The sequence below is a fragment of the Erythrolamprus reginae genome, chromosome 3 (genome assembly GCF_031021105.1).
Source record: "Erythrolamprus reginae isolate rEryReg1 chromosome 3, rEryReg1.hap1, whole genome shotgun sequence".
Lineage (NCBI taxonomy): Eukaryota > Metazoa > Chordata > Lepidosauria > Squamata > Dipsadidae > Erythrolamprus > Erythrolamprus reginae.
In genome coordinates, this window is record NC_091952.1 from 110,110,554 (window position 1) to 110,128,146 (window position 17,593).

A 17,593-nucleotide genomic window follows, 5' to 3' on the forward strand; every position below is an offset into this window, starting at 1 on the left:
GGGCTGGGCAGGCCGGGAGGCCTGGGCGAGAGGGAAGCTCCAGGGGGGCAGTAGGATCAAGGGGAAGGGCGGCAAAGCGTCGGGGGCCACCCCCAGGAGCGGGAGGCTGCCGCCAGGGGCGGGCCCCATCTTGGGGGCCACGCGGTAGGATGGCTGAAGGAACAGGGGAAGGGGAACCCAGCGCCTCAGAGCTTAGCATGTCTGAGGAGGGGTCCCCTGCGGTGAGGACACCTGGGGTGGAAGGTGCAGGGGATGATTCTCTTGCTGTTTCCTCACAACTCTTATCTGCTTTACTCAAGAAACTGGATGAGAGGCCAAGGAAGAGGGGAAGGCCCCGGCAGATGGGGGCCACAGGCGCCACGAGCGCGGAGGGGACGTGGAGCTCCTCGGAATCGGAGGAGAGGTCCCAGAAGGAGCGATCTGAGCATCGTGCTAAGAAGAAGCGTAAGAGGAAGCGGGTAAGCAGGACAGCCTCCTGCTCTGAGGACGCCGATGATGACTCTTCACATTGGGGTGAGTACCCTGTACCTAAGCATCGCTGGTCCCGTCCAAGGGGGCCACGAGGCCGGCTGCAGGCTGTCAAACGCACACCACATAGGGCACACAGAACATGGCGATTGCGCACGGCAGCCCAGGTGTGGGGGAGGCAGCGCAGGCGGGAGGTGACAAAACGGGGCAGGAAGACAAGGGACACATCGCAGGATAGCTCCGAGTCAACCACAACGGAGTCCACTGACTCCTTCGGGGGCAACAGTGACAACCCTTTCACCCCTGGCCTTCCGGACACCCTGCTGAGCATGCATATGTCACAGGCCCTTAAGCGAAAAATTTGGCGTGGGGCTTATGTGGATATCTTCAGTATTTTGTTACCGGAGAAGTCCAAGAAGGACAAAGACAAGGATAGTAAGAAAGGGTCCGATGAACCGAAGGACACTAAAATGGATAAGGGGATATTAGTGTGGGCGTGTGCATTCTTGGCTTACCATTCAGTGGTAGTGGAGGATGACGTGCACAAGACCCGCGAACTTATACTTTACATGAATATGATCTTGAAGGCGTACCAGGAGTTTGGGGGGGAGGCATGGAAACAGTACGATGAGACATTTCAGAGATTCGCCGCACACAATAGACACTGGCCTTGGGACATGAGGCATAACGATCTGTGGCTTCAGGCCACACAGCAAGCAGCTACCCCGGCCAGCGGGCGGACGCCCACTGGCCACCTGCTGCTGACCCAAGGAAAGGAAGCAACCCTTCCCCGCCCCACGGTGGGTTCAGGGACCCAGGGCTCTACACAACGTAGCGGGTCGGGTTTGCCCTTTCGGATCCCGCCGTACTGTTACGAGTACGGTGCCAGGGGAGCCTGTTCAAGGCCAGTTTGCCGCTTTCGCCACGCATGCGCTCTGTGCAATGGTAGACACCCAACCTCAGCATGCTACAGGGGCAGGGGGGGAGGCAGCAACAAGGAAACAGGGGCCCCCTCCAAACCCCAGACGGGAGGAGCTCAAGGGAAGGGGCCCAACCCCCGTTAGGTTGGACAGGTTGAAGGACAGACTTACTGGCTATCGACCAAGGAAGGATGCCAAGTTTTTGATGGAAGGTTTTTCTGAGGGCTTTAGGATTCCATACGAGGGGCCAAGGAGGGCCTGCCTTGCAGATAATCTGAGGTCTATAGCTGGCATGGAGCATGCGGTACGGGAAAAGATTATGAAGGAGGTGCGGGAGGGCCGGGTGTTAGGCCCCTTTCCGGAGCCGCCCCTGCCCTCCTTGCAAGTATCCCCCCTGGGAGTGGTGCCCAAGAGAGCAGCCGGGGAGTTCAGGCTCATTCATCATCTGTCTTTCCCTCCGGGTGAATCGGTAAATGACCACATCCCTGGGGAACTGTGCTCAGTGCACTACACACCCTTTGAGACGGCTGTCTCGATGGTCCGAGAGTGTGGAATGGGGGCCCTGATGGGCAAATGTGATATTAAGTCGGCCTTTCGACTTTTAACGATTCACCCCGAGGATTTTGACCTCCTAGGTTTTCAGTTTGAGGGGGGCTTCTTTGTGGACAGGGCCCTGCCAATGGGTTGTTCGGTGTCATGTTCTTTATTCGAGAAGTTTAGTTCATTCCTAGAGTGGGCCCATGTGAAGGGCATGGGGATTCGGTCAGTTGTCCATTATCTAGATGACTTTCTCTTTGAAGGGCCGGCTGGCTCTGACGAATGCCAACGGGGGATGGCAGGATTTCAGGATTTATGCGGTGACCTGGGCGTGCCTCTAGCCCACGAAAAGACCGAGGGGCCCACCACCAGGCTCACATTTCTAGGCATTGAGGTAGATTCGGTAGCACAGACGTGTAGGCTACCTGAGGACAAGCTGACTAGGCTCAGGGACACGGTTAAGGTTGTTCGAGCCGCCAGGAGGGTGACTCTTAAGCAGGTTCAGGAGCTAGCCGGATTGTTGAATTTCGCTTGTCGAGTGATAGCGCCGGGTAGGGCATTTATGTATAGACTTTACCGGGCGACAGTGGGTCTGAGTAAGCCGCACCACAGGATCCGCCTGACGGCTAGCGTTAGGAAGGATCTAGGGGTGTGGCAACAATTTTTAGACACATATAATGGGGTTTCCTTTTGGAGACAAGACATGCTTTTGAAAGGGGACTTGCAGGTGAAGTCTGACGCGGCAGGGACGACTGGTTTTGGAGTGATATGGAAGGATAGATGGTTCCGGGCGGACTGGCCGCAGGATTGGTGGGATACCGCGGTTTGCAGGGATTTGACATTCCTGGAGCTGTTCCCAATTGTTGTGGCCATCGAGCTTTGGTCCCCTAGTTTCGCCGGGAAGACGGTACACTTCTGGTGCGATAACATGGCAGTTGTACATGTGGTCAACACACTTTCCTCCAAAAACGAGCGGGTGATGGGGTTGGTTCGACATATGGTAGTGAAGTGCCTGGCTCTTTCGCACACACCATGTCCCGGGTATTAGGAACGGGGTGGCTGACGCATTATCAAGGGGGCAGTTGGCTAGGTTCCGGCTGCTTGCCCCACAGGCCGAGGAGCACCCAGAGGCAGCCCCCCTTCACCTGTGGCTGATTGGAGGGCCGATGTAAACAGGGCAATGGACATGTCCATAGCCGCAAGCACCAGGAGGTCATACCAGCGGGCAGGTAGGGAATTTTGGGCTTTTCGTCACCTTAGGAGATACGATCAGCTATGGCTGGCCCCGGTGGAGCACCTACTTGAGTTCTGTGTGCTTAGCAGATATCGGGGGTTGTCCGCCCGAACAATATGGGGCAAACTTGCTGGCTTGGCTTTTATAGCCAAGTCACGGGGCTTCTCAGACACCACTGGGGACTTCAGGGTTAGAAAAACACTGGAGGGCTGGATTAGGGAGAGGGGTCCGGTTCGGGGTGACAGAAGGCGTCCCCTTAAACTAGTTCACCTAAGGGGGCTGTGCGACTTGTGGGACGGGCTATGCCGCTCTCAGTACGAGGCAGCACTTTACCGTGCGGCCGCGGTTATATTGTTTTTTGGGGCTTTCCGTATTAGTGAGGTTTTAGCGGCATCCAGATTCGACAGCTCCGGCTGTGCCCTGATGGCAAGGGATATCAGATTTAGGCGGGGCTCGGTGTTCCTACGACTGCGATGATCCAAGACCGATCAAAAGGGACAGGGCGTTATGGTTAAGCTTTCCCGGACTAGCAACAAGAGGGTGTGCCCCGTACGGGCAATTTCAGCATACTGGGCCCTTAGGGGCATGGAACCCGGTCCGCTTTTCTGTCATCCCTCTGGGGAACCTCTCACCAGGTACCAGTTCTGGGCAGTAACGACTAAGGCCCTGGCCCGGCTGGGCCTGGACCCCAAGCGTTACGGGACTCACTCTTTTAGGATCGGTGCAGCTTCCTTTGCAGCGGAGGAGGGTTTCAGCATGCCGGACATCTGTGCAGTGGGCCGATGGAGATCTGCGGCCTTCCAGACTTACATCCGCCCTTAGGTGAGTAGGGCGGGACAGGGCGCAGCTGCTCCGCCACTTCTGACGCTGCTTTGTTTCCTCCCTTCCTTTAGATAACACACAGGGTGCGCACAGGATCCTGATCTGTGGCCACAGCATGGTATACTGGGCCGAGAGGAGGGCCCGGGAGACGTCGCCTGGCACGCACTTGGAGCTTGACCAGCATGTGTTTGTTCAATGGTTGGGCCGTCGAGGCCTGCGGTGGTTTGATTTACTGCCCCTGTTATTCAACAGTGGGAAGGTGCACGGGGTGCCGGGGTGGTTGGTTTTACATGTGGGAGGTAACGACCTCGGATCAATGACGGGCGTGGATTTGTTGTGGCACATTTGGGATGGCTTACAGGTGATTTGGAAGTGGTGGCCGGACACCCATGTGTTGTGGTCCAACATTTTGCCACAAAGGTGCTGGAGGCTTGCCATAAACCCTAAGGCGGTAAATGGGGCCAGGAAGAGGGTCAACAGAGCAGTTAAGAAGTGGGTACTCTAGTCGGGGGGTGGAGTGATAGACCACCCCGATATCAGAGCATCCCAGATAGAGTTATATAGACAGGATGGAGTACATTTGACAGACAAGGGGAATGACAAATTCATAGCGGACCTGCAGAGGTGCCTGCACATTCATGTGTAGGGGGGGTGCAGGGGGAATAAATTCATAATTTCACCCCCTGCTGTGGCCGATATGGGGCGGAAATGGGCGTAAGCAGCAACTGTGTGATCGCCTTTAGGGGCACCTCTACTGAGGTGAGGGGCGATTTCCTTCTCGGATTACAGGGCTCGATCGGCCTGGGTTCGGGGAGGGGGTCGCTCCTGTGGCTCGCTGCCTGGGGATTATCAGAGACCAGTGGCGAGCCATCCCATATGCCGTGGGGGCGTGGCAAGGGGCAGGGGGCAGGTGTAATTTTACCATGACCCTGCACCCGGCAAGGAGCTTTCGCCCTAGAGTTGCTCAGTTGAGGTTGTTGGAAAGTTAACTCCGCCCCATTTGATTTATGCACCCCTGGAGGTCACGTGGGTTTATTTGGTTAATAGTTAATTGAGTTGGTTTAATAAAAGTGACCCTATTTATACCCATACCTTGTGTCCAACTGTTACTCCGACTGCGCCGCAATGCCGCTGGTGACTTACCCGCCGGCGCAGGTTGCAGCGTGGCCAGGGAAGGAGGCCGCCATGTTGTGGGCGGAGCCTGCGGCCCCCACGTCATCCCCGGGGGCCGCAGTGACGAGTTTGGGGTGCGCCGGGCACCCATTGGTCGGGCAAGAGGGAGGCAGCCCTATAAAAGGGGCTGCCTCGTGGCGCAGTTTCTCTTTGCCCGGCAGCGTGAGACACCCGCCCGCCCTCCCTCTGTTACAGGGTGCATATGATGGGTCGCCCTTAGGGGGGCCGAGTAGGAATTTTTTGCAGCCACAGCAAATTGGCCGAGCTGTGGCTGTTTTTTCGCCTACTCCACTCTGTGCGTGGGAGTGCGGTTAGGGGGTGGACCCACCAGCTAGTACCCCTCCCCCCCCAAGGTCACTGGGGGGGGACGGCCGATAGGTGGCGGAAATGGGCATAAGCAGCAACTGTGTGATCTCCTTTAGGGGCACCTCTACTGAGGTGAGGGGCGATTTCCTTCTCGGATTACAGGACTTGACCGGCCTGGGTTCGGGGAGGGGGTCGCTCCTGTGGCTCGCTGTCTGGAGATTATCAGAGACCAGTGGCGAGCCATCCCATACGCCGTGGCGGCGTGGCAAGGGGCAGGGGGCAGGTGTAATTTTACCATGACCCTGCACCCGGCAAGGAGCTTTCGCCCTAGAGTTGCTCAGTTGAGGTTGTTGGAAAGTTAACTCCGCCCCCATTTGATTTATGCACCCCTGCAGGTCACGTGGGTTTATTTGGTTAATAGTTAATTGAGTTGGTTTAATAAAAGTGACCCTATTTATACCCATACCTTGTGTCCGACTGTTACTCCGACTGCGCCGCAACATCCCAGCATTGATAAATCTTCCCAGGTTGATACATGAATTTATGAAAACCTCTTGGCAATGGAAAACATTTTCTCCTTCTTCCATGTCTTAACATGGTAATTTGTATTGTAAATCACTCAGAGTGACTCAGATGAAAAGGGCAGTGTAGAAATTTGATTATTAAATCATTAAATTACATTTGATATCTGACATATTCCAGCTTAGGCCCAGTACTTCACAAATGACTTAGATGATGAATAGAAGTGGAACTTATCAAATTTGCAGATAATATTAATGTCAAGAATAGCTAACACCATTGAAGATAGGCACAAGATCCAGATTAATCTTGACAGATTGAACACTGGCTCCCACCTAATGACATTCAAAGTAGAGGAAAGTAAAGTCTTACAATTAGGCAAGAAAAACCAAATATACACATATAAACTGGGTGAAACTGGCATTAAGATGCAGTGACTGTGAGAGGGAACTTGGAGTCTTAGTGGACAGCCAGTTAAATATTAGCTAGCAATGTGCTGTGGCAGCCAAAAAAGCCAATGCAATCGTGAGTTGCATTAACAGAGGGATATAATCAGTGAAGGGCTACCAAAATTTTTACTACTACATTGTGGGCTTGGCTTATGCAGGGTGCATTTTCTTCCAATATCTTTCAGTGTAAATTGGGTGCTCTGGGGTGGAGCTCCATTTTCACTACCCCACTGTGCCCCCCCAGCCCCCCGTCCAGACAGTAGCCCACCCTTGGATATAATCAAGATCGAATACCACTCTATAAAGTCTTAGTAAGACTACACCTAGAATACTGCATCTAGTTTTGGTCACTACACTATAAATAAGATATTGAAACTCTCGAAAGAGTGTAGTGATGAGCAACCAGGATGATTAGGGGACTGGAGAATAAAACAAATGAAGAACGATTACAGGAACTGGGCATGACTAGTCTAGTGAAGAGAAGGATGAAGTGAGACTTGATAGCAGTGTTCCAATATTTGAGGGGCTTAAATACCTTAAATACCACACTTCACTTCCTACTATGTTATAGAGCCCTAATTATGACATGCAAACAAGCTAACCTCATTACTAATGTAGGGAGCCTCCTACCCACATTCTCTTATATTTCTTGGTGACCTAAACCTACCACATATAAAGTGGAACCTAAACGAATGTACAACTGAACCCATACATTCAACCCTTTACAGTGCTATTATAGCATTGGCTCCTATGGGTACGGTCAAGCATGCAGAACCAGTAGACAAAAATTGAATTTTGTTTCTTTTTTTCCCCTTCTGGGCTCTGGGTATGTTTTTCCTATCGCAGTAAATGAGATTGAATGTGTATAATTTTAGAAGAGCTGTGCATGCACATACAGTTTATATAGTAGATAATGTATATTTTTATGTGCCTATTTATAATATGTATGTCCACATATGGCATATATATAGAGAGTTAAATAGTACATTTTGGATGTTCAGTAATAGTAAATGGATAGGGAAATTGTATCTCTTTGAGGTGAGGAGAGGCCAGGAATCCTAATCCATATCCTTGACGTGAGTGATGTAAGTTGGCCACCTTTAAGCCAGTCACATGACCTTTAAGCTAACCCCTGGTCACATGATTGTCAAGTCACTCCTACCTGGTCACATGGCCAGCAAGCCACACCCACAAAATAAGCCACGCTCACAGTGTGGTAGTAAACAATTTTATAGCCCTTCAATGTCTAGGGCTAGATCAACTAGTTACAGACAATACTAGACTCAACAATTGTCTTGATTTCATCTTCTGCAACAGTTTACACTCAATATACAGACTACAAATAAAGGAACCCTTTTCCAGCAGTGACCATAGCATGATTGACTTTTGTCTCAGTATATGTCCTTACATAAACTACCTTAATAATGGGATAAGAGTACCGCAATATATTTTTGCTTGAAATCCAAGGAGTCATTATATTATATGCACCGCCATCACCAAAACCAAGAAAATTAAATTAACCATAAAAATAAGGAAGCTCCAATCTAAAAAAAGGATGAACTTGGCAAAAAAATAAAACAGGCTACATTGCAAACATTAAAAGCTGCTACAAAAATTTGTGTCAACAAATAAAGACAAAATTTACCAATTATCACTTCAATCAAGAAGTAAACTTATGTACAAAGTCCACAGGTGCCTTCTATAACTTGGTAAAAAACAAACTCAAAGACTCAAGATCCATCCCATGCCTTAAAGGACCGAATGGTAAAGACTATAATGATGAAACAGTTAAAGCCAACCTCTTTAACACATTCCTCAGCTCAGTCTTTGTTAACAGCAATGGCTCACGGACAACATTTCCTAGTCATACCACAATTAACTTCAGTGATGTAACACAAATCAATTTTACAGAAGAAAATGTTAGAAAGGCATAACAGAACCTAAAACCATCTCTATCTATTGGGATCTAATGGACTATGTGCATACTTCTTAAAAAGCTCTCCACAACCTTGCATCCAGATTCAGCACTGATTAGCGCAAGAAAATTAGCACCCAACTTTTCACCCCCTTTTTTGGGGGGGGGGTAAAAGATGTTGATTTTGACCTATAACAATGTGGAAAGTGGAGCTAGAAATGCAAAGGACCTGTTTTAAGGTCCTATTTTAAGCACCTGCATGTTTTACCTGTCATAGGTGTGACAACTATATAATATAGATATAGTCCACGGGGTGTCCATGGAGAGGGACGGCATACAAGTCCAATTAATAAAAATAATAAATAAATAAATACAAATAGGTGCATATTTCAATGCAATGTTGTATCAAAATTTCAAAATTCAAATTCAATCAGTGAAGAACTTTCAGAAATTTAAGATTTTGAGCAAATGACCATTTACATTTTTATTTATATAGATTTATTGATATTTATTTTATAAATACTTATAAAAACTTCAAGTTTGCAGATATCTAGTTCTTCTCTTAAATTACTCTGGAGTTTAACATTCTTCAGAGAAATGCAGTTAAATATTAGTCAATTATTATCATAGAAATGGTTTGTACACTTTGATATCAGTTTTTCCCCTCAAATATTACAGATCTGGGATGGTGTTTCCCTTCTACTGTCAAACCTGATTATGAGCATAGCTGCACTTAATAAAAATTGAACAGACAGCACACCACAAAAATATCACTTTATGATTCAGAGATTTATTAGAAATTATAGCATAGCAAATATAAGACACTTAAAGTAATCACACTGCAATGAAGGTCAATCAGAGAAGCAGTCTAAAGGGATGACTTGAGACCAATTGGCCCCGAACTACAAGTCATAGACAATTCATAAGGTAGCTTAAAACAACAAGCAAATACCACATTTTCATAGCAACTGTCTTCCAGCACCCCACCTTATTTCATCATTTCTATTTTTGTACATGCTGTTACCATATAGTTCCCCATTTTCCACAGCACCAGCTTCTTGCATCCTGAATTAAAGAACTATGGTATAAGAAAAGAGGAACCACACACCAAAACACTAATGTCAGTTATCATTTCAGCAGATGCACATTTTATTACAAATTTTCTTAATACTTTATACTAGCAGCAGTTAATTAATGTAAATATTGAACCCACCCTACACCTCCCAAACCCTATTGGCTAGAAGGGCATGCAAAAGGTGCATCAACACCAGTGAAATTGCATGTCTCCATTACAAACATATTAGTATTGAATACTAGCTAAATACCTGTGTTCTGCTACGGAACTATGTGATTGGGCTTGATAAATTGAAACTTACAGGAACGCGGGAACTAGTGTCTTGGAATGTGCGTGCGAAAATCATAGACCTTGAGCATGACACATATGATGACCCAGTTTCTCTAGCAACATTCTCCTTCCCTGCACTCTTATCTTGCTTTCGTTGCTGCTAGCCTAAGAAAAGTGCAACATTATATATCACGAGGTGGGCTGATGGGGCCCTTCTCTCGCTCTTGCTTTCTTTTTCTCATGAATCAGCACTTTGAAATGTAGCACAAGTTGTGTGATTTTTATTGGTTATATTTTGTACGCTTAATACGTTATAAGTTTGAATTGGTGTAAGAGACCCATGTGAAATGTAGCATCACAGAAGCCTGCCTTTCTTTGTTTGCTTTCAATAAAAGGGTCATCCTGGATTTAATCTGGGTTGCCTCACCAAAGAGAAAATCCAGGTTGTCTCACCAAAGAGCAAGTTTCTTGTGCAAGGTCTTTTCTCTCAATTGGATTTGTGAGTAACCCGCAGTCAGTTGCCAGCTGCGAGCTCCCATACATCAACACCAGTGAAATTGTATGTCTCCATTACAAACATATTAGTATTGAATACTAGCTAAATACCTGTGTTCTGCTACGGAACTATGTGATTGGGCTTGATAAATTGAAACTTACAGCTTGAAAATTAATGAGTAGTTACACTTGGCGTCTTCTTTCCCCTTCTCTCCCTCAGCCTTGCCATACAGAAGCCTTGCCTATCCCATCTCCTTCTCTCCCTCAGGCTTGCCGCATAGAAGCCTTCCCTCTCCCCTCCACTTCTCCCCCTCAGCCTTGCCGCACATAATTCTCTCCTTTCCTACCCCCTTCTCTCCCTCAGAATTTCCCCATGGAAGCCTCCCTATCCTATTCCCTGCTTTTGCTGTGAAAGTAAATCTGAACCTGAAACTTCTCTCCTCTGCTTGTGTTTTGCATTTGGAACAGATTTCTTTTCAGATGGGGAGGGGAAGTAGAAGTCCTTGGCAACAGAGCGTGTTAATAATAATATAGAAAATACTAATGCTCCAATGGTCATTTTGAAAAATCCTTTCTTAGTGAGCACCTAGAAGGCAAGAGGAACATACATGTCAAATTTAAGTTTATAAGCTTTACTATTTTGGAGACTTCATGATTAATGAATGAGTGGTTTTTGGTTTTATATATGTAGAGACAATAAACTTTGACCAGAAATCACCAGTCATCAATAGGAATTAATCAAAAGCTTAGGCATATAGAATGATTACTTGTTTTCTGTTGGAAACTTCCAGTATCTGGAAGCCCAAGTGTCTTTACACTCCTGGACTAAGTAAGATGGGGGCACAAGAAAAACAAAATGGTGGCTGGACAGACAGAGACCTAAAATGGCTCTCTCGCCAAATCCCCAAGCCACAAGGAGCCCACATAGAAACAAGGTAAGGCCCAGGAATCAGTAGAGGCTGTGGGGGAAGCCAATGAACTTGTCTGAGGTGACAGCTTCACCTGTGCTCCATGGCTCATCGAATAGCCGCTGATTGATCCCAGCTGTCTGTCGGCTTTCAGATTACTTGTGTGCATGGATGAGGCCTACTTCTTCCAAACAGGTAATTGGTTCTTCTGTAGTGTTGGGCGAACCCAACGAAGTTCGGGTTCAGCGAACTTATCCGAACTTGGTGGCGGAGTTCAGGTAAATTCGCCAAACCCGAACCCGAACACTTAAAAATTTTTACACCCGTAAAAATAAACAAGGAGGTGAGGAATCCCATAATGGGATTCCGGGAGTGGGGCTTTGACATCATGGAGACTCCTTCCTGGCCGGCCGAAACGGGGAGTTGAGGAGGAAATAAAGCCACAGGCCAGGAAGGAGTCTCCGTGACGTCAAAGCCCCACCCCCGGAATCCCATTGTAGGATTCCCCACCTCCTTTTGCTTGCAGCGGTGCTGCGGCTTCCTTTTCCATAAAAATAAAAGGAAGCAAAAGGAGGTGGGGAATCTCCTTCCTGGCCTGTGGCTTTATTTCCTCCTCAACTCCCCATTTCAGCTGGGCCAGAAGGAGTCTCCATGGGATTCCCCACCTCTTTTTGCTTCCTCAGAAGATGACAGCTGGGCGGCGGCGCTTCGTGGTGTTCGAACAAATGCCGAACCTGAACCCGAACTTTTAAAAACATGCCGAACACTGCAAAGTTTGGCACAAACCCGAACTGTGCAAGTTCGGTTCACACAACACTATTCTTCTGCTGTTCTCAGACTATAATTGGAAAAGTGGGAGAGCTCCAGAGCCAGCGGCAGCAATGGGAGGAAGAGGAGACAGCAGGGAACGAAGATGCAACTCCCCTTCGCTGTCAATTTAGGGGTGGTCAGGCAATTGCTGAGATAAGGAGGGTCTGTCACCTGAGCTGGTTAGAGGAATTGGAGTGGAAAAACTGCTAGTGCTGGAGCAAAAATCAGTGATTTGTTGCCATGGTGACTTAAACCTTTCCTCTCACTCTGATACAGATGTTGGCAGTTCAGGGGGAAAGGTGTAGCATACAAGTTCCTGAGAGTAGCTGGTAATCAGAGGGAAATTAATGGGGAACAAGGCCCCAAATAATAGTCCCTCAGTCCTATCAGGACTGGAGCAGGGCCAAGGCCCTCAGAGCATCTGCACAAAGACAAATTCCTTGTGTGTCCAATCACACTTGCCCATAAAGAATTCTATTCTATTCTATTCTATTCTATTCTATTCTTTATTGCTCCTGCCATCCAGTCAGAGGCAGTAAAGCTTGAAAACTGACAGTTGAATCAAGGAAACCTCAAACTCATGTGCAATGACAGATGAAAAGTAGAGATATCAGCTAATGAAGCTATCAATCTGAGGATTGAACAAGATGACCTCTGTCCAGACTGAAGACTGAGGGAAATAGGACAGAAGTGCCCTTCAGTATTTAAATTACCAGTTTCAGTCCTCATCTGATTGGGCAAGATCAACCCATTCTGGATTATAGTTCCACCTAATGTGGAGAACAATATGTATTAGTATCTGTATTATGCAACTTGAATTGAGTCAAAAAGACCCCATTGACTTAAAAAATGTAGACAGTGCTCTATGTTCCTCATGGGAAGATTCAATAAAATAAGGAAAAGATCTAATGTGAGAAGATATCTGGTTTGGCTCTGCCTTATTATGAAGCATCCAATCTTTCATTCTTCTCCTTCTTCTTCATTATCCTTGTCCTCGTCCTCATCATCCTTCTCCCCCACTCTTCCAAGAGGAAAAATACACAATGTTGTCCACAGGTAATCACAATGGATTATTAAAATTGGTGAAATGTGTACTTCTTAACTTGCTGTTCTCCAAACTTCACAATGACACCAGCAAAGTTGAGGGTATCTTGTGATCTTCCATAAGAAAGAAAAAAAATTACCATATCCAAGAGATGGATATTGTATCTCCCCCTATAATTGGGAATGAGTAATTCATATGTGCAAAGGGAATCTTTACTTTTACTATTTATGATACCCCTTTGCAAACTTCCTCTTGAATCCTCATGTGATTGTTCCCTTAAGATATTTTTCCTTCCTTTTTCCCCTTGAACATATCTATAGGCTTATTATCAATTACAATTTTGTCATTGTTTAAGATGAGTTGCTGTTTGATCTGATTAATCAAACGTTTAAAGGAAAAATATATTAAAAATTCTCCATTCCTCCATTATTTATTAGGTTACCTTATATTTTATTATATTTTATTATTTTATATTTTATTTCATCATTTTTAAATTTTACATTGCCACCTATTCACAAATGGATATTATTTTATCTGCCTTAATTTTAGTCCATAAACTTGTTTTTAATTAAATCTTATCATTTCCCAAGAAATTATAGTTGGTAAAATCTTTTGCAGACCAGGCTTTTTTGTTTGGATCTGATGTTTATAATTGCATACAATCCAGTTTCATGTGGTCACATTAAAGAGAATGATATATCTTTTCAGATATTCATCTTCTGTTTTAAAGGGTGAGGCATATGTCCTGTTGTTCATTTACTTAGATCTGGAAAAACAAAAAGTGAACAGTAAAAAAATAAATTTGCATCAGTACATTTTATATAATTCTTTTTTAAACCGATTCATCTGATCTGCAGCAAAATATAACAATTTTAAGAAACCAAACTACATGGACAAGAAAATTCTGAAATGTCAGTATCATCATTTTTATACCAAATGGCTAAAATCACCCAAGTGACTCAACATTTGTTAAATTAATAGCCTGATTGTTAAGTGAATCTGGCTTCCCTATTAACTTTCCTTGGCAGACGGTCACAAAAGGAGATCACATTGACTTGGAACATAGCAACCATCATAAATATGAATCAGTTGCGAAGCATCTGAATTTTGATCATGTGATCAAGGGAATTGCTGCAAAGGTCACTTTTTTCAGTGTTATTGTAACTTTGAATTGTCACTAAATGAACTGTTGTAAGTCAAAGACTACTTGTAAAACGTTCACTACAGAAATGTTTGGTATTTACATGTAAATCACAACACAAATTTGTATTTTACTAATACCATTTGTTATTAATTGCAATTTCAAATGCAAGCTCCATTGTACAATAATATTCCTGTGATCCAAATGAAATTCCTTCCATTCAGAGCAATGGGAGAGAAGTACTATGATTCTAAAACTGAAGACCAGAAGATCCCTCTGTCCTAAGGCTGAAATAAGTGTAAACTGTTATTTAACTTTAGTGGGTTATTTTCAATGATTCGATCATCCTCAGTGTAACAAATTCAATCAGTGTGCACCGTAAGTTTCCAACAGAAAACAAGTAGATTGGGTTTGGTAGTCTCTTGAAATCAATAATATTTCATTTAATGATCACTATTTTACAGATAAAAAGTTGTGAGCATTAAAAACAGCTGCTAAAAACAAAAACACATTTTGACAAGGTCCCACTCGTCATCTTCAGGCTATTGTTTTTTGGCTTTGTGCTTGGGCAAACAAGGTGTGGTCTATGCTACTGTCCCTCTATAAATACTGCTGGGTGGGTGTGGCGTGTTGGCTCAGCTGCTGCAAGCGGGTTGATTGGTTGTATTGAAACATCCTGATTAGTTGGTGGGGTAACACCTTGAGTAATTGATGTAGTTGATGTATGCAGATTAGTTGATGTTTGCAGATTAGGAATAGTAGTTGTGGCAGTTGATGTCTGCAGACTAATCTACATTACAAAACAGCTGACTAGCTGAAAGTTGTCAATGGAATTCCTCCTCAGATCCAGCCTCTTCTATAAGTCTCTTTGGATGTGAAAGGTATGAAAACAATTAAGCAGTATACTTTTTTGTTGTGAATACCAAAAAATAGAAATACAATTTTTTTTAACCCTTTGTCAATAATTACTGCTAGATTCTACAGTAATTTATTTCTGATGACAGTTTTTCCATCTTATGCTTTAAAGTTAATACTTGTTCTGATAAGTTCTTTTTTGGTTGTGTGTGTGTAAAATTGCTTATTTTTTCTCCACTCATAAATACATACATTTTTCATATACCTTCAACTTTCAATACAATACAATAATTTTCCATTTCCTTTTGGTAAATATCATTGAACAAGTGCTACCTCCTTAACTTTTGTCAACTGGATGACCCAATATAACAATTTTTAATATCCTTATTCAAATTTATCATGCTATTAGCTGTTAGATCTCATCAATTGCTTTAAAAAGAATTCCCACGGCCGACTTACCGGCCGATGGGGTTTGTGACGATCGGCGGGGCGAGGAGGCCGCCATGTTGGGGGCGGAGCCACGGCACCCACGTGGTAAGGGGTGCCGTGATGACGTGGCGCGGTGCGTGTGCACCGATTGGCCGGGCGAGCCAGGCAGCCCTATATAAGGGGGCTGCCTCATGATGCAGCAGTCTCGCCCGGATCAGCGTGAGGCGAGGCTGCTGCTGCTACTGCCGGCTCGGGCTGCTGCGTCACAGGCCCGGAGGCCGGCGAAGCAGCCGATCGACGCGGGACGTTCGGCCTTTTGAGGCCAGAAGAGCCGCGAACGGCGGCTGGAGGCTCAGTTCGCTTCGGCGACACCCCCCACAGGGTTTGGAGGCGCATTTGGGCTGCGATACATGGCGGGGGTGGGAGAAGTCGTTCGGGGGCACGGCGGCGGGCCACGGGGGGCAGGCCAGAGGGCTAGGGACCCCCCCCATCGAGCCATGCCGCACCGGGAGGAAGCGGGCCCCCAAACGGACATGGAATGAGGCCCCGGGGGCAAGGCTGGCCAGGAGGCCAGTTGATGAGGGCAGCCCCAGGGGGGAGGTGAGCCCCCGGGGGCGTGTAGGGGGCCGAAGGGGAGCCTCATCAGGGGCAAGGGGCCGCCGCCAGGGCCGGGCCCTACCGGTGGAAGCACCGGGGGGATCAGGTGAGGCCACTGGGGCGGAGGAGGGGGCCTTCAGCGGTTTGGAAACGGGTCTGTCTGGGGTAGAGGCCCCCGCTGCAAGGCCTGCCAGGAGGGAGCAGGAGGAGGGGGATTCACTTTCGGTTTCCTCACATCTACTGTCTTCCTTGCTTGAGAAACTTGATGAGAGGCCAAGGAAGCGAGGTAGGTCCCGGCGGGGCCAGGCCGCGTGCGTTGCCAATGCAGAGGGGTCTCGGAGCTCATCGGAGTCAGCAGACAGCCCGCGGAGGGCGCGGGGGACCCGGTGCGCAAAGCAGAAAAGCAGGCGGAGGAAGGCCAGGAGAACGGTGTCCGGCTCCGAGGACGCAGACGATGACTCTTCTCACTGGGGTGAGTGCCCTGTGCCTAGACACCGGTGGTCCCTCCCAAGGGGGCCTCGCGGCAGGCTACGGGCTACTAAACGCACGACACGTGGGCTCATAGGACCTGGCGCTCGCGCACGGCTGCTCAAGTTTGGAGGAGGGGGCGTAGAAGGGGGTTGGCCAGGAGGCACAAGAGGAAGAGGGATACCTCGAAGGATAGCTCTGGGTCGACCACCTCTGGGTCCACCAGCACCTCTTTTGACAGCGATAATCCTTTCGCACCAGGCCTCCCGGACACTCCGCTCAGTATGCACATGTCCCAGGCCCTCAAGCGTAAGATTTGGCGTGGCGCTTATGTTGACATTTTTCAGATTTTACTACCTGAGAAGTCTAAAAAGGATAGGGATAAAGAGGGCAAGAAGGGGTCGGATGACCCAAAGGACACCAAAATGGACAAGGGCATTCTGGCGTGGGCGTATGCATTTTTGGCATACCACTCAGTGGTTGTGGAAGATGACATCCATAAGACCCATGAGCTCATCTTGTACATGAACATGATTCTGAAGGCTTATCAGGAGTTTGGGGGCGAGGATTGGAAGCAATATGACGAGACCTTTCGTAGGTTCGCCGCCCACAATCGACACTGGCCTTGGGATATGAGGCATAATGATTTGTGGCTTCAGGCCACGCAGCAAGCGTCGACCCCGGCCAGTGGGCGGACTCCCACTGGTCATTTGCTTTTGACGCCTGGCAAGGAGGCCACTCTTCCCCGCCCGGCGGTGGGCACGGGGACCCCGGCCTCCGGCCAGCGTAGCACGGCTGGTTCGTCCTTTCGAGGCCCGCCGTACTGTTACGAGTACGGCGCCAGGGGGGCCTGTTCAAGGTCATATTGTCGTTTTCGCCACGCCTGCGCCTTGTGCAATGGCAGGCACCCGACCTCCGCTTGTTACAGGGGAAGGGGAGGGGCCGGCTCCAAAGACGCCGGGGCCCCTGCCAAACCCCAACCGGGAGGAGCTCAAAGTAAGGGGCCCAACCCCCGTTAGGTTGGACAGGTTGAAGTACTGGCTCACCGGCTACCGCCCCAAGAAAGGGGCTGATTTTCTGCTCGCGGGGTTTTCCGCGGGCTTCAGGATCCCATACAGGGGGCCGTGTAGGGCCTGCCTGGCGGACAATTTGAGGTC

At 47.5% G+C, this 17,593-nt stretch overlaps 1 long non-coding RNA gene across 1 annotated transcript in view; it reads right to left on the reverse strand.

The window, feature by feature from the left end:
- Positions 1-13,687: 13,687 nt before the first annotated feature.
- The window catches only part of LOC139164357 (uncharacterized), a 283,996-nt gene continuing 280,090 nt past the window's right edge, over positions 13,688-17,593 (reverse strand). Inside the window, exon 4 of the long non-coding RNA XR_011558610.1 lies at positions 13,688-13,712. This is a non-coding gene — a long non-coding RNA (uncharacterized lncRNA). The remainder of the gene's footprint in view (positions 13,713-17,593) is intronic.